Source organism: Lygodium microphyllum, chromosome 11 (genome assembly GCF_053477565.2).
Source record: "Lygodium microphyllum isolate KBCC chromosome 11, Lygodium_microphyllum_v1.1.10, whole genome shotgun sequence".
Classification (NCBI taxonomy): Eukaryota; Viridiplantae; Streptophyta; class Polypodiopsida; order Schizaeales; family Lygodiaceae; genus Lygodium; species Lygodium microphyllum.
In genome coordinates this window covers 152,826,493-152,850,733 of record NC_141145.1, presented here as the reverse complement: position 1 = coordinate 152,850,733, position 24,241 = coordinate 152,826,493, and the positions used below count along the sequence as shown (strand labels likewise).

The 24,241-nt window shown below is 43.0% G+C and overlaps 1 protein-coding gene and 1 non-coding gene across 4 annotated transcripts in view; both read right to left on the bottom strand.

Annotated features, from left to right (window-relative positions):
• LOC148029540 (3-hydroxyisobutyryl-CoA hydrolase 1-like) overlaps nt 1–24,241 on the bottom strand; it is a 103,559-nt gene that overhangs the window by 9,877 nt on the left and 69,441 nt on the right. The gene's annotated exons all lie outside the window — the stretch shown is intronic.
• Nucleotides 1,741–1,846, bottom strand: LOC148029541 (U6 spliceosomal RNA). Its single transcript, XR_015692530.1, has one exon. It is a non-coding gene; the product is annotated as a U6 spliceosomal RNA (small nuclear RNA).

Here is a 24,241-nt window from a genome sequence, read left to right as displayed (position 1 = left end):
GAATACAAGGCAGCTTTCACCACCACAGTTGAATGCGTATGGTTTAGACGCTTGCTAGTTGATTTGGATGTATCTGTTATGGAGCCTACTCCTTTGTTCACTGACAGTCAGAGTGCCATTGCAGTGGCACGGAACCCAGTGTTTCATGCCTGCACGAAACACATTGAGATCCATTATCACTTTGTTTGAGAGAGGCTACATGCAGGTGATATCAGCCTTGTCTATTGTCCTACCACCAGTAATGTGGCAGACATCTTCACCAAAGCTCTTCCTCGTGACAAATTTGAAGCATTTCGCGGTGCTTTAAATTGATATCCTTTGGTGGCGGATGATCCTTGTACTCTTGATCACTCTTCACTCCAGGGGGGTTTGTTGGGTATTTGACTCACGCCTCACTTGCGCCTACGCTCATATGGGAGTGTTGGTGATCAGTAGGACACTGGGGTACTTTTTACTCTCGATAGGAGAGGTTTTTTCCCCCAGACTTATAGTCTTATTGTCGTATGTGCTTATGTGCTTATGTTACACACTTATGGGCACTTAGTGTGTGTCGGGTGTGAACACCCCCTACAACCCTAAGGTTTAAGGGTTGTACTCTGTACTTTCTCATTACACTCTTTCAATCTATTCTCTTGGGTGTTGTGCTTCACTCTGTCTCTCACTCTCACACTGTCTACTGAATCTTAGCTGCACCTCGATCCTTCCATCTCACACTAATATCTTGAGAATTGAGACAGCAAGGACATGGATCCACCCACCACTCCCTCTAGGATCGAGGATGGAGTTCTACAGGAGTCATTTCTTGTCTCTCTCTCATGATGGTTTCACTATTCGGCCAGTATATATGGACACCCATCTCTCCCATAGCATATGGGCTGCTATTGGGCAGATTTGCACCTCCTCACATATGCTTCAGATGGAGACATGCAAATGGATAGATACGCTAGCAAAGGATAGGACTTGCTAGCTTTGTAATTGAGAGCCTGAGACGGAGGAGCACTGCATATGCAGATGTACAATATACTATGACATACAAGAACAGTACCACTGCCTCTTCTGTGATGGTTTTGGATCCCTTTGTTGCGTCAAGGAGTACAAGGACCAGAGATGACTAGGTTTTTTCCTCCTGGAGCTCCAAAGGCGCTGCACAACACTACTCTGAGATAGGAGGCCAGCTCATCCAGAGGGACCCACATAGAGAGCAATGACACAGTCTATTTCCGTAGACCCGACCCTACTGACACTACTAGCCTAGTAGAGACAGAGACATCTTGCCAGACACCTTACATGCCACACCGTGGAGTCACATTGGATAGAGCCATTTCCCTTCATCGAGCACGACGACCCCGTCTACCAGGACCACGTCCAAGGAGGCCACACCACAATCAGATCAGAGCCATTACAGGAGACATTGGAGACTCACCACCAAGCATATCAGTGAAGAAGTTAGGGACCGCATTGTTGAGAGCATGTGCACATCTTGAGATTAGCTACATCCTATAGTCTCCATCACATTTTTGTACATAGTTCTATCAAATTTGGTTCTCGTTTTCTTTTCTTTTCTTTTCTTTTCTGCCAATGGGACAATACTATACATGGTTCAACCCTGGTATAGTTCCATTGTATAGTTATTCTTAGCATGGTTTCATAGGCCGCCCACTTATTTTTAATGTTATCTTTACCTTACTGATGAGATGACATTGGCCTTTTATAGATGTGTGTGTGTGTGTGTGTGCGTCTGTGTATATGGAACATTTCTCAATTTGTGCATGTCATCCTTGCACAGGGGCCATGCTAATCTTCTTTGTATCGTTTCGATTTTATCAGATGCCTCTCTTTTCTCGACAATTTTCCCTACACACCTATCTACCAACAACTTCCATACAGAAGTGGCTGTTTTACACCTATGTGCATGCCTAGGTCTGCACGCCTTTTTGTGAAGCTCTCTCTCTCTCTCTCTCTCTCGCGCGCGCGTGCGCTCTCTCTTCACAATTCTCTCGCTTTTTTCGTGGATAAGTGTATATTAATGTATGGAGATATTTACATTAGACCTTTAGGCCAACCAAAGAGAATGGTAACAACTCACATAAAGCAAGCCTTTTGGCCAACCAATAAATCCTAACAATCCACATGTCAAGCCAAAAGACTACCAAAGCCAAGCACACAAACATCATGTTGGCACCACAATAGGAGTAGGGCGAATAATATCTAACCAAGAAGTAGCCACATCAACAAGGTCTAGGTTTGTTGAAACCATGAAAGAGATCTACGATAACAATAATCCTTAAACACAAGCCACATGACCACAATCAAGGCATTGCGGGTGAGCCAAATGTGCCAAAGAGCTGTCCATTTGAGAAAATGGACGAGGCTCCAAGATCGGATGGGTGTCTGGTGTCATGAGGACATGTATTCTTGAAACCTCACTTAACATGTGGATTAATTTTTACATGGTTAAGTGAATGTTGCACATGCGAGGTGTAATTGGGGTTAGAGTAAATCTACGAGCCCGAGACCTGAGGAAATCACGGGATGTCGAAGGCAAAAGTTGCTGTAAGTTATACCGCACAGGTACTTGTTGGTGGTATCTGGTGCCAATTGTTGGTCTAGGTTATTCATTTGGCTATAAGTGTTAGTTGGTGACATAAGAGAAGTGGCGTTTAATGGTAACTAACACCAATTTGATGGTCAAAGATGGTGTAGAGACACTCACGAAAAGAAGTTACCTAGCCAATTTAATTATTGGTTAGTCAGATTATTTTTTAGGGCACCAAAATAATTATTAGATTAATTTTTAATACTTGAAGACTGAAAATTAATATTTAATTATGGATAATGCTGGAAAAACCATTTGGGAAGGCTGCCACTTGTCAAAAATGTCCATGCAAGACTGAAAAATGTCTTTAGAGGTATTTTTAGTGCATTTAGCCCAAGAGAGAGGGAGGAGATGCTGCTGGTTTGATTTGCAGCCATCGGAGGATCTTCTGAGACAATCAGGGGCAGGAGAAGACCAATCAACACCAAGTGACAACATCTACAAACTGTTGAAATAGGGCAGCAGCAGTAAATGACTGATTTTCTTTAGTTCTTTGCATCCACAAGTTGTTGAGACAGGGCGGCAGTAGTAAATGACAAATTTTCTTCATTTCCTTGCGAAGAAAGGCTGAAATTTCTCTCTCCTCAACATTCTCTCTCATTTCCCAGCCTTTCTATAGCCTTGCTCCAAAGATTACAACATTGAGATCACCAAAGACTGAGAAATTTCAGATTTCTCTGCTGCAAACCCTAATTTGTAGCAGAAATTAGGGTTTAACAGCAGCCTCCGGATATGTGCCAAAAATTGGAAGCTCCAAGATTTGGATTCAATAAGGGTGAAGTTGTTTCTAGTCAAATTCAAGTGGAGGGACCAGCAAATCAATGAATATTGGGCATTTTCCATCTCCATCAAAGCGGGTGAAGGCCAATTGACTGCCCGAATATAGGGGCAAATCAAGTTGAAGACTTGCTAGTCATTTTGGACAGCAATGGGAGTTGGAATACCAAGAGGGATTGGGAGAATCCCATTGTACATCGACTTCTTCTTCAATTAAGTTAAATAAACACGGAAAGGGGTGCCGGTTTTGGGGCCAACAGGGTGTCCAATGTCCAAGATTATATGGTAAAGTGTGCATTTCAGTTTTTTGAATTTGTCAATTGCTGTAAATAGTGCTTAATCATGTTATTTACCACCCTATTCGAGGAGGAACGATGGATTCATCTTGTGCCGAGTCACAAGGTCCATACATGGGAAACAAAACTCAAAATCTATCTAGCTAGACTACAGGACATGAAGAGATGAAGTGGAGTCTCATCACATCTAGTTCAAAAGATACATCTGCCACGTGAGATCTTGCTGACACATAGCACATCCCTAGAGGGTAGACCTCCAATAAGTAGTCTGCATAAAAACTTTCCCTTGATAAGGAATCTTGGATCTCCGCAATTGAACTAGTCTGTCCCACCACTTCACTCTGCTATCCCGAGCATGCCAAACTTTACTGGCTTTCTCAACAACCTATCTCTTATCCTCTACCATCTTTTGGTAGATCTGATTAGCCAACCTTTTCTGAAAATCATCAGGTTTCACAAGTATCTTGTTCTACCAAGGGGAAGCAGGTTGAAAAGCACGCAATGGATTATATTGCTGAAGTTGCTCTTGCAAGCAACCAAATGTGGCTATAGCCTCACGTCACCTAAAAGTATTGGCGTATGTGACAGAAGGAATAAAGATAGAACTACTTGAGAATGATAGCATCTCTCACTGTCTGTAGCCGCAAGCAAGCCATCCCATTGAATTTATCTCGTTATAAATCAGCCCAAACAAAGCTTTGCGAAGATTAGTGGCATTTGCTTTTAGAACCATAAAGATATCATCTGCCAGTGCTTGACCAATAAAATGCTGATGAGAAGGAAGAGATAATCCAGCAATTGTCCCGTATCAGCAAGAGGCAACAAATAGAGAAAATGAAATGCATAGCAAGTGCAAAAAGAAGAGGGCTTAGTAGGCAGCTATGACGAATGGAATGTGCAAGGAAAAATGACTCAATAATGCCACCATTCATCATAACACATGATGTAGCCCCCACATTGATGATATAGATTAACCTAGCCATTACGACACCCAAAACTATGAGATGGAGAGGAGATTGAAGCTCAACTGAGAGTATAGTGGACAGTGCGGAGAGTGAAGTACGACACCCAATGCAATAGTCTGAAAGAGTGTAATCTGAAAGTATAAAGTACAACCCTTAAACCTTAGGGTTGTAGGGGGTGTTTACACCCGAACATGATAAGTGCCCATAAGTGTGTGATATAAGCACATATGAAAGAAGACAATAAGTCTAGGGAAGAAAACCTATCGTACCGAGAGTAAAAAGTGCCCCAATATCCTATTGACCACCGACACTCCTCTGTGAGCGTAGGCGTGAGTGAAAACCCAACAAACCCCCCTGGAGTGAAGAGTGATCAAAAGTACAAGGATCATTCGCCACCAAAGGAGATCAAATTCAAAGCATTGTGAAATGCTTCAAATTTGTCACGAGGAAGAGCTTTGGTGAAGATGTCTGCCACATTATTGGTGGTAGGACAATAGACAAGGCTGATTTCACCTGTATGTAGCCTCTCTCTGACAAAGTGATAATGTATCTCAATGTGTTTCATGTGTGCATGAAACACTGGGTTCCGTGCCACTGCAATGGCACTCTGACTGTCAATGAACAAAAGAGTAGGCTCCGTAACAGATACATCCAGATCAACTAGTAAGCGTCTAATTCATATGCATTCAATTGTGATAGTGAAAGCTGCCTTGTATTCAGCTTCACATGATGATGTGGCAACAGTGGATTGTTTCTTGCTAAGCCAAGAATACAAGATGAGCCAAGAAAGAAACAATTGCTACTAGTGGAGTGACGTGAATCATAATCACCAGCCCAATCAGAATCACTGTAAGCATGTAACTGCAGTGGTCCCCCCTTGGAATAAAGCAATCCAAGAGATCTAGTATCCTGCAAGTAACGAAAGACACGCTTAACAACTTGCCAATGTGATATGCGTGGCTGATGCATATATCTGCTCAGGACTGAAACTGCAAATTGTATGTCCGGTCGTGCATAGATAAATAAGACATCCAATTGCTGGAGCATATGTGTGTATATCAAACAAATCACTGTCATTATATAATGACATCTTTACTCTAGGTTCCATTAGTGTACAGACTGACTTGCAATCCTGCAAGCCAAACTTCTCAAGAAGTTTACCAATGTATCTTGACTGTGATAAACCAAAATCTCTAGCATCATGTATGAACTAAATTCCCAAGTAATAATGCAAAGACCCGAAGTCTGACATTTCAAAAGTTTGCTGCAAATTTTGTTTGAATGCTGAAATCTGATCAGCATGTGTCCTTGTAAGCAAAAAATACATCATGGGCAGTTTGATATGTGTCTAAACCAGCAAGGCATGATTCTGATTTTTTATCAAAGAGTACATCCCTACTGACAAATACCTTTTTAGAGACAGGATCATAGAGTCTATGGCCTTTGCTCTCACTACTATATCCTACAAAAATGCATTTGACAACCTTGTTATCCAACTTTTTTTTGAGTACATGTGGAATGTGTGCATATGCAAGACACCCAAAGGTGCGAAAGTGCCCAACATAAGGTTTTCAGCTGTTCCAAGTCTCAAAAGGTGTAATTTTCTTTAATGCTTTGGTGGGGCATTTGTTTAAAACATGGCAAGCACACATAACGGCTGAAACCAGCCTTCCTTCTTGGAATGGGTGGTGATAACCTGATTTGAGAGTTAATTATAGCAATAAATAAATGCACATAAAATGAAATACACACTTTACCATAACATTCTTGGACAGTAGACTCCTTGTTGGCCCCAAAACTAGCGCCCCTTGAGGTATTTCTTTAGCTTCATTCAATTGGAAGGAGTACAACTTGAGATTCTTCAATCTATTCCTGCTAACCAATTGCTCTTGCTGTCATAAATGACCAACAAGCCTTTTGGGTCATTTGCCCCTTCATTCACCCGGGACTTCTTCTCCAATTTGACCCTTGGCTGGCCAAATGTTGCCCCAAATCAATTCGGGATGGGCTGGCTCCTGAAATCCCTTGATAATCTTCAATTATCAGCTGCTGATTTCAGTCCCTTGAGCCTTCAATCTCCGGCACGGATCCCAAGGTGGCTGTTAAAATCTAATTTCTGCTGTAAATTAGGATTTACTGCAGAAATTACAGATCAGCCCACCAAAAATGGCTGAAATCTCCTCCAAATGGCTGAGAATTGCTGAGAATGGCTGAGCATAGGCTGAAGGAGATGAGAGAATGCTGTAAAGAGAGAAAATTTTGAGATTTGTCGCGAAGAACTGATCAAAATCAGCTGCTGCCCTGCTGTACCAGCCCCAAACGGATGCACCAACAACAATAGGAGTATCAGAGATTGTGATCTTCAGGAGAAAGTGCATCAGCAGCAATTGCTAGCTTCCCAAGGTCAAGGATATGCAATCTCCATCACCAAAATGGTCTCCAATGGCCCCAAAAGCTGGCAGCCACAGTCCAACACCTCTTTCCAACAGCTCCAAAATGAAAAAACGAGATTTCCCTCTTCCTTCAGCCCTATTTATCCTTTCCCCCACTTGCATGGGAAAGTTTTGCCAAGTGGCAGCTTTCTTAATCCATTTTCAGTCATTTCTAGCCATTTAATTAATTTTCAGAATTAATTGATTCTGAAAATTAATGCAGCTCTTAATCCATGCCCAGAAAATTGACCTTGCCCATTCAAAAATTAATTGGCTAGACCATTTGCAACCCAAAGTGATCCCATGCATTAATTGACCCTTGGACAAGCATTAATCCATTAATTAATGCCTAGTCCCTAGTGTCACCACTGACACTTAATGGCCAATTAATGGTCCTAGGGACAAACTGACACCAAAATTCACCTAGAATCTAGCAAGTGTAACTGGTTACAACTTTTGTCTTTGACACCCATATTTTTCACAGGGTCCTTAGGCCTTCAACTGTGAAAAAGTAGCTTGCACCTTACATGTGCATCTTTTAATTGCACATTTGATTAATCCTTTAATCAAATGTCAATTAAACATAAGCAAAGTATAAAATTTTTACGTTCTCGTGACAACGGCTTCCATCCAAAAACTGTGTGGCAAGCTCTTTGCTTTCAACATACATTTGGCCATCTCCATGAGTAATCGATTCTTCCTTTTTGCAACCCCATTCTATTGTGGAGTATAAGAAGTAGTGAATTGATGAACAATGCCCTTCTGCTTCAAAAAGGAATTCAGCATAGAGGACATATATTCCCCCCCTCGGTCAGAACAAAGAGTCTTTATTTTACAGCCAGATTGGTTCTCAACAAATGTAACAAAAGCCAAGAATACATCATACACTTCTGACTTTTTCACCAAAGAATAGACTCAACAGAATCGAGTAAAGTCATCAATAAAAGTCACAAAATAGTAACATCCTCCCAGTGACTTTGTTTGCATGGGCCAATATACATCTGAATGCACTAACTGTAACCTGGCCGTGGCTCTAAAAGCAACATCATGGGCAAACGAAAACCGATGCATTTTTCCCAAAATACATCCTTCGCACTAGTGCTGAGGGGGTCTCTCCAGAAGAGATAATCCATCTAGCATCTGTGTGCGCTATAAAAGCATCAAGCTACCAAAGTTCACATGTCCCATCCGAGCATGCCATAACACTGCTTGTATCATAGCAGGACTAAGAGTGGATGCCAAGTATGCTGACTGATCAACTGAAAGAGCATCCAACTCATATAACCCATGACATAAAGTGCCAGTCAAGACCAAAGTCATGTATTCCTTGTCTCTCACAATGCATTTGTCATCATCAAATGTGACTTGCAATCCATAACGTGCCAAAGAACAAATAAAGAGCACAATATTCTTTATACCTAGCACAAACAAAGCATCGTGTAAGTAGAGAATAGAGCTATCAATGGCTATGAGCACAATCTCCCCAATACCTCTAACAGGATATGATGCATTGCTGGCACACTTTACAGACTTGCCAACTAGAGTTGCACCAACAGAAGCAAATAAATCTTTGTGAGATGTGATGTGCCTAGAAGCACCACTGTCAAAAAACCAAGTGCTTGCATCCTCAGTAGAGCTAAATACTTGATCAGGCCAAGAAGTGTCATAACTGCATGTGTAAAAGCAATAATCCCTGTCTGCAACAAAGGATGCTGACTCACTAGCAGTGGAAGGAGCATCAGAAACAGACATTCTCGACTCCTTTTTCTTCTCCTTGGCAATGCGCTTTCTACACTCAGTGATGTAGTGGCGTGGCTTCTTGCAATAATAACATTTTTCCTTCTTGGCTTGTGTGCACCCTTGTTTTTTACTTCTCTATGAGGTGCTTGAAGTCCTAGAGCTCTGCGGAGCATTCTTTACTTGGCTGCCTTTGCTCTTCTGTCTAGCCATAAAAGCCTGCTCAAAGGCTATGACATCCACACTACTATTTCTTCTTGTTTGCTCCTTCTCTAGAAGCAAATTGACTAATCGAAGAAAGGAAATAGGCTATGGGGAAATCCTCATTGTGAGGTTTAGGGTAGTATGAAAAGCCAAGTATGAAGGAGGTAATGACTTCAATGTAGTATATATCATCTGTGCATCTGAATAGTACTCATCAACATTCATAAGTTGCAAATTTTGTTCAAGTGATCCTGCATAGAATCACTCTCATCCATCTTCAATGTCTCAAGCTCTTTCTTTAAGAAAGAGGTGCGGGTCTCATTCTTACCAACAAACATCTGCTCCAAAATTAGCCAAGCTTTTCGTGAAAAAGTTGCCGAACGAATGTGGGGGATGATGGTCCGCTAAACTGCCAATGCAATTAGCGACAAAGCCTAGGCATCCTGTGTATCCCATGCTTTTTGAGTTGCTGATCTTTGGGAAAGTGGTTGAAGTGGAGCAGGCTGAACAGGCTGAGGTACCCGTTGTCCACGTCCTCTTGGAGGAGTAGCAGGAGCCATAACTCTGGGTCTAACTTCTTCGCCACTGACATAGTCCCAAAGATTTTTTGCATTAAGTACATTCTTCATCATGAAGAACCAGAGTGAGTAATTGTTACCATCCAATCTGTCCTCTTTGGATACATAGGGAAACACATCTCCTCCTTGATTTGCCATGATAATCAATACCAAAAGAAGGCAAAATAGCAATGTCCAAAATGGAATAACCTGGAAATCTCCAAAATTTTCAGAAATTACAGTAAATAGCTTGTTGCAATTAGTACATTGAGGTACACTCTGTCAAAACTGTCTGTAATGCACGTTGTTCAAGGTGCATTCAATGTTCAACAATACTATATGAGCAAAAAACCCCAAAATTTGTTGCCCCAAAATTGTCAAAAATAGTCTATATCAAACTGAGACTGCAATACATTTGCCAATGTCTTCAAAAACCTTCCAAAATTTGTGATCAAATTGCCAAGAAATTTGTATCAACCGTGTCCCGAACATGTACTCAAAGTTCTGTGCATGCTCGGGCAGAAGCCTTGTTTCTAGAAGTGAAACTGGAATAAAAATGTTTTTTTTTTTTAAAACCTCTGAAATCAGTCGACCAAGTATAGGTGCAGATGGCACTCCAGGCTGGCGTGGCATAGGGTGTGGTGGGCTCCCTTGCCAACTGGCAACGCTAGCTGGTGGGCAGTTGGGCATAGGCGGGCATAGGTGTTTGTCAAGGGTGGGTGTGACCAAAGGCAGCGTGGTCCAGGTCGCTAGTCAGGGGTGGAGCAGCAGGAAGAGGCGTAGGCAGGAGCACGCAGACAGGGGCTGTGCTGACAGGGCTGGGGCGTCGCAGAGACCTAGCATGAGGGCGCAGACTGGCAGGAGCAGCACAGAAGGCGGGCGTTGGTCACAAGCAGCACCCTGGTCGCTGTTAGGAAGGCAGTCGGGTGGTGGAGGCGCAGACTGACTGAGCAGGAGCAGGGCCACTTCAGAGCTGATAATGGACAGGGGGCAGATCTAGTAGTGAGCGAGGATTCTTGGAGGCTAAGCGGAGCTGAACTGAGCAGAGCCTCAGCTCTGATACCAAATGTGAGATGGAGAGAGGATCGAAGCTTACCTGAGAGTACAGTAGACAGTGTGGAGAGTGAAGCGCGACACCCAATGCAATAGTCTGAAAGTACAAAGTAAACCCGTAAACCTTGGGTTGTAGGGGGTGTTCACACCCGAACACGATAAGTGCTCGTAAGTGTGTGACATAAGCACATACAAAAGAAGACAATAAGTCTGAGGGAAAAAACCTCTCGTACCGAGAGTAAAAAGTGCCCCAGTGTCCTACTGATCACCGACACTCCTCTGTGAGCATAGGCGTGAGTGAAACCCAACAAAAACCCATGGCTTGCATAAGATCCACAAGAAAAGACCATTCTAGAAAATCAAAGGCCTTCTCCAAGTCCAATTGCACCAGGACCACCTCTTGCTGTGTATGTTGCGCATAATCAATTGCCATTTGGGGATTGAGAATATTATTTAGAACATTCCTACCCTTAATGAAGCCATAATGATGAGGATGTACCATGCCAAGTAGCTGCTTATGAAAATGATTTGTCAATACCTTTGTGAATATCTTATACACGGTGCCTATTAGGGATCTCGATCTCCAGTGCACAAGTCTCAAAGAGAAGGGAACTTTAGGAAATAACTTAATGACCCCTTCTTTCCATAATGAAGGCATGTTGCTTGAATCCCAACCCCGTTGGTACATTGTCATGAGCAATTTGGCCAAAGGGAATGCATGACTTTCAAAGAATTCATTGGTAACACCATCCTAGATAAGGCTTTTATCACGTGTAACTGCAACAAGACATTCATAATGTCATCCTCACGAATATCAACATCCAAAGTAGCTTGCATATTATCAAAAGGATATAAAATTTTATTGCTTTGCTTAGCATTTGATTAAAAGTTAATCAAATGTGCTAAAGTCACTTGCACATGTGAGGTGCAAGTTAATTAATTCACAGTGTGGTACCCAAGACCCTGAGATATCAGTTGGTGCCAAAGGCAAAAGTTGTAATAAGTTATACCTGATAGGTATTAGGTTGTATCCAGTGTTAGATTTGGGCCTAGACCAATTTATTGGCCACTAATGTCAGTGGTGACATTACAGACTAGGCGTTAATTAATTAATTAATGCCAATCTAAGGATCAATAACTACTTGAGGATACTTGGAAGACAAATTGGCTGACCCAATTGAATTATTGCTTGGTGGAATTAATTTTCTTAGCACAAGAACAATTACTAAATTTATTTTCAGAATTAATATTTTAAAAATTAATTCAATAAGTTGGATAATGCTGGAAAATGGGATTAGAAGGCTGCCATTTGGCAAAACTTATCCTTGCAAGTGGAAATGTTTTTCTTAGGGGTTGGTGGAAGTCTATTCCAACCATTGTAAGAAAGAAGGAAGCTTTTAGAGAGCAAGGAGAGACTGCTAATCTGATTTGCAGCCTCCAAGGATTAGTTCTACAACATGTGACATCAATTTGGAGCCCTCCAAAGGGTGATAATAGCCCAAGGTTCTTCTAGTGCTGATGACAACATATAAGAGGGGGCACGAGTCTTTCTAGTGATCCTAAGATATAGGTGACAATTTCCATCGTTGTTTGAGCAGAGCAATAGTTGCTTTTCAACGTTTTTCGCAATGAAACTCTGAAATTTCTCTCTCATCCCCTAGCTACTCTCAAGTTATCTCAATATTTTCCAACAATTTGAGCCATTAGAGGAAGAGATTTCAGTCAATCTTTCTTGAAAACCCTAATTTACAACACGCGTGCTCAGAATTGAGAGCCTAGGACTCGAATTCCAACAGCCGAATTTAAGGAATTTCAGGGGGATTGAAGAGGCCAGCAAAGCAATATCAAATTTGGGGCTGAATTTATCTTTCAAGGAGCAAGGTGAAGGCCAATCCCTGAGCAAACCAAGGGGCAAATTGGTTTAAAGACTTGTTGGTCAATTTTGACAGCAAGTGACACTTGGATTAGTAGAGGAGATTAGAGAATCTCATTTGTACTCCATCCATTTGCAATAAAAGTTAAAGAAATACCACAAAGGGTGCCAATTTTGGGGCCAATAGGTTGTCCAATGTCCAAGATTAAGTGATAATATTTGTATTTTTAGTTTATGTGAATTGTGTTTGCTGTAATTAGTGTTAAATTAGGTTATTTACCACCCTATCTGAGAAGGAAGGCTGGTTTCACATATCATGTGGAACCTAATCTTTGACCAATGCACAAAAGACCCCACCCCATATACATAAGTTACCTAAGGGGAGCATGCCTGTTGAGAATCCAAAAGATTTGCAAAGTAGTCCTGGCACACACATACAATGGATTGGGGATATGTAACCATGTGGCCCTCTGCATTCTGTAATCTCACCATATTCTCTCATGCAAGGGATGGATATAAAGCTTGAAAAAAATTATGAGATTGAGAAGAACTATCCTGAAGACCATTAGTCAAATCTCAAAGCTTAGCCTACTGATAAGACCATAGCTGAAAGTTTTGTATAAGTTCGGCTAGCTTTGCTGATAAATGAAACCAAGAATGTATCATAGGGAGAATCAAGCAATAGTAGATGAATGTAGCCCTGAATATCCTCTACACATTGCAAACACTCCCTTGTAAGTGAGACATGGTAAATCCCATAGTGTCTTGCCACCATCTGGACATTTAGAAGTAGTCTATCAAAGGAGGTGAAGTCTTCCAATGGAAAATCACACAAAAACCTTTCCAAGAGTTGGCTCATATATTGTTTAAAGCAGTATGACTTAAAAAGGACAAGTTTAAGCACAAGGGCAGTCTACCCATAGTTGCCTCCATACGACGTATGGATCTGTCCGTACCGCACCGTACGTATCCGTACAATTTCATACGTGATTTTGTGCCTATTTAGGCCACCTCGCCTGCGCATCTTGCATCTCACATCACACGTTTCCTGCACCCCTGCTTTTACTCTGCCTACCTATGTGGCACTTTTTGGGGGCGGGAAGCCTTGGATACCTCATCCCACCCCCTTTTCCAGCCATGCACTCCCCTCCCTAGCCCTCTTTGGATTCCTTCTAGTTGGCAGCCCTCTCTTTGACTGTTTGAACTTTGACCCTTCTCTCATCTACAAAAGGTGCTCCTCTTCTCCATGCTTCCATACCAATTCAGCAAGCACTTACCATTCTCACCTTCCTCTCTTGGATCTTGATTCTTGAATGGGCTTGTGATTTGTCATTCTCGAATCTCACCTTCCATCCCCTCTTTCCCGCACCCTATCAAAGCATTTGCCATTCTCAAATCTCATCTCCCATCCCCTCTCTCACTCTTGCTCTTTCAACTTTGCCCCAACCCTCGGGTCTCTCTCGTCTCCCTCCCTTTCAAATTCCAAGTTTCAAGAGTCGAGACTCAAGCATCTCTCTCTCTCTCTCTCTCTCTCTCTCTCTCTCTCTCAGGCCTCTTTATCCGTCATTGGCACCATGACTCGTGAGAAGCACGAGGCCTTCAATTTGCATGCGATCCATGTGGAGAGGGACACAAAGAAGTCCAACTCCCACCATTGGACATGCAAGTATTGCGGGAAGCACTATACAAGTGGTGCAACTCGGCTTCTCCAACATCTTTCCAAGACGGGGGGGCAAGTTGCTCCATGCAAGGAGATCCCTCAAAACATTGTGGAGGAGATTCTCGCCAAGATGAGAGGGGGATCCACAAGAGAAGGAAGTGGCTTAACGGCACCAATTCCTATGCCTACTAACGAGGAAGTATCCAATGTGGGGGAGAGGCCTTTACCATTGGGGGTGGGGGCTCCACATCTGCATCCGGCTCCAGTTAAAGACAAAGAGTGGAGGCTCATGCGGTGCCGGAGAGACAATCCTCTCTCTCAAGCCCCCAGTCATGTGCGTGGATCGGTTGCCTTTCTTAGAGAAAGACGACGACTTGCGGACATTGAAATTGCACGCACGGTGATTGAGTGCAATCTTGTATTCAATGTCCTAAAGCAAGAGCAATCGAAGAAGATGGTAAAAGCCATTGCCAATGTGGGTCCATGTGAAGGATGGACCGGTGTTACATACAATGACATGAGAATGAAAAAGATTGATGAAGAGAAGGAGAGGATTGATAGAGTCCTTGATCCTATTTGGGCCACATGGATAAAATATAATTGCTCCATTTTCACCGTCGGATAGAGTGACCGTAAGAAACGTGGCATCATCAACATACTCGTCTCATGTCCACTCGGCACTTACTTTTTGTGGGCTGTAGATATTGGAAAGAGGGGGAGAAAAATGATGGGCGCATTCATCTACCACCACATTCGACAAGCTATCATTGAGGTATACATTGCAATTTTTCTTTTAAATTTGTTTCACTTTCTTTCATTATGATAATATCATGATTCATAATTGAAATTTGATTTATGCATAACTATCTATCTCCCTATTCTAATAATTAATCTCTCTAGTATCTATGATCTATCTCGATTCTCTCTTTCCCCCCGGGCCACAAGGCTCCCAACCCCCGAGCCCCATCTCTCTTCATTCTTGAATCTTGAAAGTTTAAAGTTGAAACTTGAAACTTGAAAGGCTCAAGTTTCAACTCTCTCTAGACTCTTTCTCTCTCTAACCTCCAATTTCCAAGTATTGTTAGTAATAAGTATACTTGTAATTTGTAAATTGTGGTTGTAGGTGAGCCCCTCAAATGTGGTGCAAGTTGTTACCGAAAATGCATCAAATTGTCGGCGCATGGGCCGTTTGCTTGAGTCCGAGTTTCCTACAATTGTGATTCCATGTGCAAGTCGTTGTTTGGACTTGCTCATGAAGGACATTGGGAAGCTCAAGTGGGTAAAGAGGCTGGTCCGCAAAGCTACATCAATTGTCACATTCTTCACGGTAAAGGTAAAGGTGCTTGCGATGTATCATGAGCATAGCACACTGGAGTTGAAGAAGCCTTCTTCAACTTGCTTTGCTTACATATGGTTATTGCTGGAGCGCCTTTATGATGTGCGGTCCGCCAGACAATGGTGTCCACTTCATAGAATGAGTGGGATGAGCATGAGACAAAGGAGGCCAAATCCATGCAACGCTTGTGCCTTAATGAGTAGTTTTGGCAAAAAGTCCGTGCTATTGTCATTGTCGTGACTCCCTTTTATAGGGTGTTACGTATGAGTGATTGTGAGGGGTCCACCATGGGCCTTCTCGTTCACTTCTTTAGAGTGGCATTGGTGGAGGCATGTGCTTGTATAGTGATCACAGAGACATAGTGTGCACATGTCTTAGAGATAGCAGAGAGGAGATGGGCGTGGATGCATAAGCCCATCCATGGTTTTGCCGCATTGGTACATCCGGTCTACAAGTCACTGGCGGTCATGGATGATAGAGAAATCTGTTCGGACCAGCTTACTTATTTGACTCGTGTGGTCCCTATGGATGACTACAATGCAATGTTGGAGGAGCGAGGATGCCACGCAAATCAGAGAGGGCATGTGCCTTTTGCTTCTCCCACTTGTTGGAGAAGAGAGTTACTTGTGAAGCCTTTATTTTGGTGGCAAAACTTTGGATACGCACTGGAGACCCTTTAGCCCTTAGCCATGAGGGTCCTTGCCTAGGATTGCTCTTCGGGTGCATGTGAGAGAAACTAGAGTGCCTATTCTCTCATTCATACAAAGATTCACAATCGGCTTAGCACACGACAGTTAGAGCGGCTAGTCTATTATTGCACTAACTTACGCATGATGAGAACTATGATGAGTATGGGTAGTCCGAAGTAGGTAAAGTTTAAACACTTAATCATAACGTTTAAATTTTAAAATTTGTTGTTTTAACTTTTGAACTTTGAAGTTTGAAGTTTATACTTCACAATTTAGACCTTAGCATTTACAACGATCAATCTTATATGCATTATTGCATTGTGTAGGTGAATGTTGATACATTCAAGTTGACGGGCAGCACTCTTCCGAGTATACATAAGGAGGTGGACGAGGAGGAGGAGATGATTTTTGCATAGCTCTATAGAGAGCTTATAGCAACCGATACTCGTGACACTCGCAGTTAGCGTGCTTGTGAGCGAGGAGTTCAAGTAAGTGGTAGCAAGAGCATGGTCATTCAACGCTCTCCATCATCGAGGAGGGGTGGTTCGAGTGGCTTGCAGACATATGTAAGGCGAGGCTCTAGTAACTCACATCCTGTGCCTCATGATGATATCCCCCCCTTACCTACACAGCCACGACCTAGAAAGCCATCATTTGATGATGATGGTAACCTCATCAGTGTGAGGATGAGTATGAGAGTGTCTCATCATCAGATGTCGAGGAGTCATCTTCAGACTCTCTTGATGAGCACTCAAATGGTTTTGATGATGATGATGATGATGATAGTGATGCCTCATCATAGATTCATATGATATAGGTTTCTCTTTTTTTTCTATATAAGATATACTAGACTGTAGTTGTATCGCATGTTTTGCGCAGCCCATGCGACCACGATGGTCACTCCATATATTCATTTTATTCTGTAATGAAATGGCTATTTCCACTTTAAACATGTATTCTATGATCTATCATTTAATGATTTATGATTTTTGTTATTTAAAAAATCATCTTAATTTTTTTTCGTACTAATATCATTTTGTACCTTATAAAATCATAAGGTGCCATTTAGTATGGTATTTTATCGTACCGTACCGTATCGTACCTTTCGTACCTGACAACTATGAGTCTGCCCATGAGGCCTTGTAATGCATCCACCTGATCATATCAAGCTGAAAGGGAAATGATCTGATAAGGTATAGCTCTGCAACACTTGCATTTGTAAAATTTCTAGTAAGAAGAAATCCTGATGCATAGCATAAATGTAATCCAATCAAGACCACATGGTTGAATATTGGATCAAGTGACACCCTGAAGCCGATGGAGAAATCCATGACCAAATATCCTATTTTAGAACATCCATTGCAAAGGCATTCCAGCATATCCATCAGAGAATGCTCCAAGGTAGACTGGGAAGGGTCAACACACATATTAAAGTCACCCATGAGCAAGCCCGGTCCACCCAAGAACAAGAAATCATGAAGCTGATTCCACAAGGTACTAACCATGCGATGAGGCATTATGCACGTAAATTCCAACAAGCCACAAAATCTCTCCTTCAAAAACAATTTCCACCACTATAAAGTGGCCATGCACATCATTTTTTATAAGAACCAGCTGAAGTTTCTCGTGCACCACCATAAGGAGGCCTTAGTAGTGCACTGCTTTGCTACCGGCATAAAAAAGGCAAGAACCTTGACAATCCAAAACACAACCAGCCTTGTCATGACTTTTGTGCTCAATAGCACACAACACATCCCAACAATCCTCATGCAAAATGTGCCACATGTCATGCTGCTTACTGCGAGAACAAATCCCGTGAACATTCCAAGTGGCAATCCCCATGATCAAAATCAGAATCAGGTAGGAGGTTGACGACGCCTCGCTTGGACTTTATTTGCCAATACCTCAAGAACTCCATCATCCAAGAAATCTGCCAAAACCAGAAAGGCATTCAGCCCTAGACGAGTAGACTTTGAAATGGAGGGGCCAGATCCATTTGTTGGGGCTGAACAATGGTATCTACGATCCCACGAGGTGATGACATTGCCTGTGTGGTCAAGGCAAGGCATACTAGTGGGTCCTTGGGAAATTCAGTAGATACATTAGCAACTCCCACTCTGTTCGAAGCAGGAGAAGAAACATCAGAAGGGGCATTATTAGAAGGGGATGCAGCCTGCCTTCATGCATAAGTGCACAACGAGTCTAGGGGATTGGAGCATTGAACCTGTGACGGCCAAGTCTCAATGATTATGGCCCTTTTTGAAAGCACCTCTGTCCAAGCAAGTGTTGATTGATCGCCTAAATGCATAAGTTGTTTACTCTTATCCATTGTCCTCTGTAAAGGGGCTTCACTATCGTTCAGCTCCTCAACTAACATGTCTGCATCCCTCACAAGGGCAACATTTGTATCCACTTTGTCCAGACACACTAACATAAAGTGACCCAACTGCCCATAAGAAAAGCAGTGGCCTACAAAGGTGTCCCATTTGAGCCAAAAGAGTAATGGATGCATACCGAAGCAGTTCATGCGCAGCCAACTAGGCCTCTTACAGTTGGTATCCCACAGTATACATAATCTGTTTCGATTAGCAGGACACAGGGTTGGGGGCACCAAAACCGTGCCAATAGCAGCCATGGCATCCATTGTCAAAGGTCAATATACTACCAGGCAAGCTTCAACCTCCACCCAGATGGGACATCCACGTTGAAGTAGACATTGGAAATCTGCAAGGGGCTGCCAGGGCACAGTGTGTACCAAGCAACAGTCAAAAAACAAAGGTAGTTTAGCCAATAAAGCATCCTACATGTGAGAAGAATGCAAGACCACCTCATAAAAGCCCCTGGGGCCTACGAAAATTTCATCCACACAATCAGCTTGCATCAAAGAGGTCAGCTACTGACAGATCCAAGCAAGCATTGGAATTTTGCCTGTGAAAAATAAGACCCCAAAAAGAGAGCACAGCATAGCCTTAGTTTCCACATCTTCCTCAATCTCGTCTGCTGCACTAGAAAGATTTTGGTGAACATAATCACCTAACAAAGTGTTTGCAAATTTGAGCAAGTGCTCCCAATCCAACTCTTGGGATTCCTTTGAGACAGTGGTTGCTTGCGCATAAGAGCAGTAGGAGTATGCACCAGAGTAGAAGCCTTCATGAAGCCCATTAGTTTATCAGAAGCTTGTTTACGACATTTGCCAGCAGGCTGATCATCGGAACAAGATACCATTTCTTTCGTGCATGGAACCGTTTCCTCTTCATCGTTAGCCACAGAATCTGGAGCAGCTGCGACCTCTGGTTAGTCCACGAACACAATATCAGGGCCATCCATATTAGCTGGCGTGCAGGACTGCAGTCAGTTTGGAGTCTCTGCCCAGCAGTGTGTAGGTCAGCAGTTAGGTTACAATCCAATTAGGAAGCTACAGGCACATCGTCACCGTCTGCAGCTTTCATGGCCTGTCTGCAGGTTTCGTGGCCTTCCTCCTAGTCGCCCTGGTCTGTCGACAGTCTAAATATCATGCGGTCATGCAGGTTTGCAGGTCACACAGACCCTAGTTGTGCATGTCTGCAGGTCATGCAGTGAGGTTCCCGGACACACAAACCCTACTGGTGCATGTCTGTGTGAACACCAGCAACAGTAGCTTGCAGGTTCACAGCCCCCAGCGCATCAATCATTTCCTATCCTATCTGACCTGTGCCCCTGCAATCTGACCTTGGCATGTCCTCAGCCCCCAGCAGGTCACTGACGGGTAAAGTAGAGGTGGTGCATTGGGGGCTGACGAGATGCCAAGGTCAGATCACAAGTCAGGCAGTGCATAGGTCAAGATGTCTTATCACTGTTTTCCACACACACCCCTTTTTCCTACCATTGGGGGGGGGGGGGGGATCATTGTATATCTGGAAAGGTCCCATGGGTCATAATTTGGCCTTCTGTGGACAATAATAAACTACACTACTCTACTCTCTCTCTCTCTCTCTCTCTCTGTGCGGTTGATCTTGAAAAGGGTTCCCCTAACCAAGTGTATCATCTCATGATCAAAGAACATCATTGGCTGGACACCAAAGCCAATGCTGTTTGGGACCTACATAAATCTAAGGCTTGTTGGAAAATGATTGTGATGGAAGACTGGCTAAACAAGACTCCCTTCCAATGTAAGGTCTTTCTTTGCAGAGTGCTAATTGGCAGACTTTCCCTTGCCTCAACTCTTTCAAAGCACTGAATCTCAAATGGCAATTGTTTCTTTTGCATTACTACTATGGAGTCCTCTCATCTTAGTTTTATTTCCTATCCTTTGGCCAAGAAAATCTAGACCTTCTTGTCTGATATTTGGAGAGTGGCGGTTGGGTTGTCATTGTGTCCCTCTGACTAGGTCTTTGATAAGGCACAATATCCCGCTCAAGTGCAACCACCTATGAAGATATTGTTCCATTTTCTCAAAATTTTGGGGTTGTTGGTGTAAAGATATGCTAGGGTTTGCAAGGAAACACCACATGTATGAACAAAACTCAAACACAAAGACTCCGACAAAGACAAGCAGAACACAAACCCTAAATGCAAAACGTAAAACGCAAACACAAAACTCAAAATTTAAACACAAAGGCAAATGCAAAGAGAAGAAACTCTAAAGTGAATGAATGCTATAAATGAAGGAGTGTACAAAATGCCCAAGGACAAAGCAATGGAGTGTCTGAGAGTGACATCCATTGGAGACAGATCCCAAGAGCTAAGACCACCAATCGGAGTGCGGAAAATGAGGAAAACACCAAACACTGATCATCAAAGGGTCAGAAGATTGAGGGAACAGTAGGGATGATGCCTAAGGCAATGTGCGGTAGCAAAAAGCAGCAAACACAGAAATAATGCAACCGCCAACAAGAGGAGGATGAGCGCTATCTACCGCCTAGAGGAGGAAAGGGCCAAACACAGGCTGCCACCTGCCACCTAGCTGGAGTGTCAAATCCAAGCAGAGGAGGCAATTCGTGGGCTAGCGATGGCAGATAGAAAAAATGTAGCGAACGAGTGAGAACCCACATAAATGGAATGAGACTAAATGGTGGATAGCATATCTACTTATAGATATTAAAGGGTGCCCCAAAAATTTAGGTTTCAGGGGACCGCTAAAACTCTCTCAAACTGAAGATGCTAATCAATTGTAAAGCATGTTTTAGCTCAACACCCCCTCTCAGGCAAAAAATTGAGCCAAAAAGAAAATACTAGCAATGTTTATCCCAAGGCGTCTCTCCCCAAAGCAACCAGGGCATCGGACAAAGGATGGGTGGCTGCCTAGTGGCCTATCAAGACTACAAAGGCGATGGTTATCTTAGCAAGGGAGTCCAAGTAGTCACCCCCAAGAGAACAAGGCATCGGACAAAGGGTGCTCGTCCGCTACCCAGTGGCCTACAAAGCCCTACAAAGGTGGATGGAACCACATTGAACATTTTTTGTGTTGAAAAGTTAACGTTAGGGGTGGCGGCCAGTTAAGTAACAATGACCTAGAAGACAAGAGGAGGGATGGTACACCCAACACATCACAAAACAATACAAGCTTACCCATCCACTCGAGGATGGTGATGACGAGGAAAAGGGAACGAAGTATCATGTGAAGAAGGATGGTGGTGAAATCCGCCGGTGGAAATAACTTAGGATCTGTCCAGTGGTGCTTTGCACAATGGGATGCATAGTATGCTACATGTTGAAGAATGCTCATGTAGCAGGTGCCACTTAGACAATGTCTCTCATCGCGGGGCAATTGTCCACTTGCCCAAGTGCCCTAGTACAAAGATAATGAAATCATGCAATGCATAGGGGAAGGTATAACAGGGTGTATGTCAAAGACAAGTGCTAAAACCTGTAGAATACCAAGAAGAGTAAGAACCCCCTCTCAACTTGGATGTTGATGTTGAAGAAGGAAGAGGAGTCTAATGATGTTAGTCTTCGTATGGTGTTGAGAACCATGTGGATGAAGATGATGAAGCATCCCTACTAGACGAGCAAGGATAGAAGTCATCACCATGATAGTATCAAGAGAGTTGTTGCACAATCCACCGCTAGAACGGAAGCCTTCTTTCTGTTAGAATAGCAAAATTCCAAGTAGATGAAACCATGAAAGGAATGGCGCGCAACTCTTGTCTCCAACTCAAGGACTAGTGCAAACTTGCATGTGAGCCCTACACTAAAACACAAAACCCTGCAAAAGCAAAAAACAAAACTGAAAATAAAAAAAAGCAAAGCTTAGTGTAATGCAATGAGTATTTTAATATGCAACGAAAGTCTAAAAAGGAAAAGGCTAAGTGTGTGGCCACCGTCGCGTACGGCGAGGTGGGGAAGTGGTCTTAGAAGGTGCAGTGGATATCCTAAGAATGGATACATAAAGTGCAATAGGGGAGCCACTAGTAGACCAATCAGCTAAGCCTTCAAGAGTGGTGAAGGAGATAAGGTGATGGAGCATAGGGTGTAGCAACAAGAGGCATAGCCCTACTAGACTGGCCAGCCAAAGTGGGGACAATTGCAGCAATCTACTATGGTTTTCTAGGTGGATGACCCTAGGCCTTGGTACGACACTCCTCATCTACATGGCCTGACCTTTGACAATGTATGCGAAATCTATTTTTCTTAGGAATTTACTGTCAAAGGGTTTGTGTTTCTTTGGTTCCATCTAAGGAAGGGGTGTCACCCTTGTTTAGGCTTGCCTTCATATCTTGCGAGTTCTTACCACTGGATTTTCTCTCCTGAACGAAGAAGAAGCAACCAACCCTCGCCCCTTTGGAGTAAGGATGTGTGGAGGCTTTCTTGTGGACTTGATTGTATAGCCGTGCGTAACGTAAGAACTGACACTTAAACTCGTAAAAGGTCGGTAATCTAGGTAGGGAGATAATGTGTTGGATAAAATGGAAGTATTTGTCAAGTAATAATTCAAGAAGAACGTGATCTGATCATCGTCAACTTTAGGGAGCCGGTAGTGGCAAACTTAGCGAGTATTTGCCGATACTCGTCCAACTTGACTTGCTAATCATCCCCTTCCTTAATGGAAAACTCTTGAAGCTCAAAATTGAGATTGATACATCTCGTGCGATCTCGTGCCATGTAGCAGTCAATGAGATGACTCCATCGCTTAGATGCAAAAGTGATGTAACTGAGAGTGAAACTTAAGAAGCAATCCTTGCATTAACTCAAGATTGACTATGGTATTGCAACCTCTCCATTGATGGATAAGATCAAGGTGAGCTAATTGAGGGTCCAACATAGGCTCTAGACCAACAACCAGGTTCTAAAGTTCCTCAGATTCAAGCACTTGTTGCATGAAGTTTGAACAAGTGGTGAAATTCGACCCATTAAAATGAGTCTTATCCATGAAGGCATTCTTGGTTGTTGCAACAAGAGTGGTAGTTACTAGGAGATAAAGAAGGTATGTAATGGGGGTAGTGCGGATAGAGGGGATAGGGTGGGGGAGTGGAGTACACTTGGGAAGGAATCCCACAGTGCTGCCCACCATGCATACAAGAAGTGTGTACAATGGTTCCAAAGGTGGGCATGGGCATGATAACCGCATGAGGAGAGCCCAAGGTGGACAGATAGGGACATGTGGAGTAAAGGATGGAAATCCCTACATAGGAGTGATAAGGACGTGTGGAGTAGAGGATGGAAATCACTAAGTAGGAGTGATCCAAGGGATGTATGACGACTATCCATAAGCAAAGGATGGATATTCCTACATCTGAAAGGTCATGTAGGGGGGTTGTGAGTATCCAGGGGTAGTGAGGGAGATGCCCATCACAACCATCCTTGAGTGTACAGATGTGGCAAAGGGGGGGTATGTGGAACATACAATGTTTAAGGATGGCATTTCCCCTAATGATACACCAAGAGGTGTAGTGAATGGAGGATAGGTAGATTGTGGGACGGAGAAAGAGAGTGCTAGGAGCTGAGATGGAAGATCCAATCCCTAGTATGCTATTAGCGGAAGTGGAGTGTAATCTAAGGTTTTAGAATAAAGATGTAAGGAGATTAGAATGTGAGAAGATAGTGGTGGGATGAGAGGGAGTTGAGAAGAGTGGTTTACTTGCTTAAAT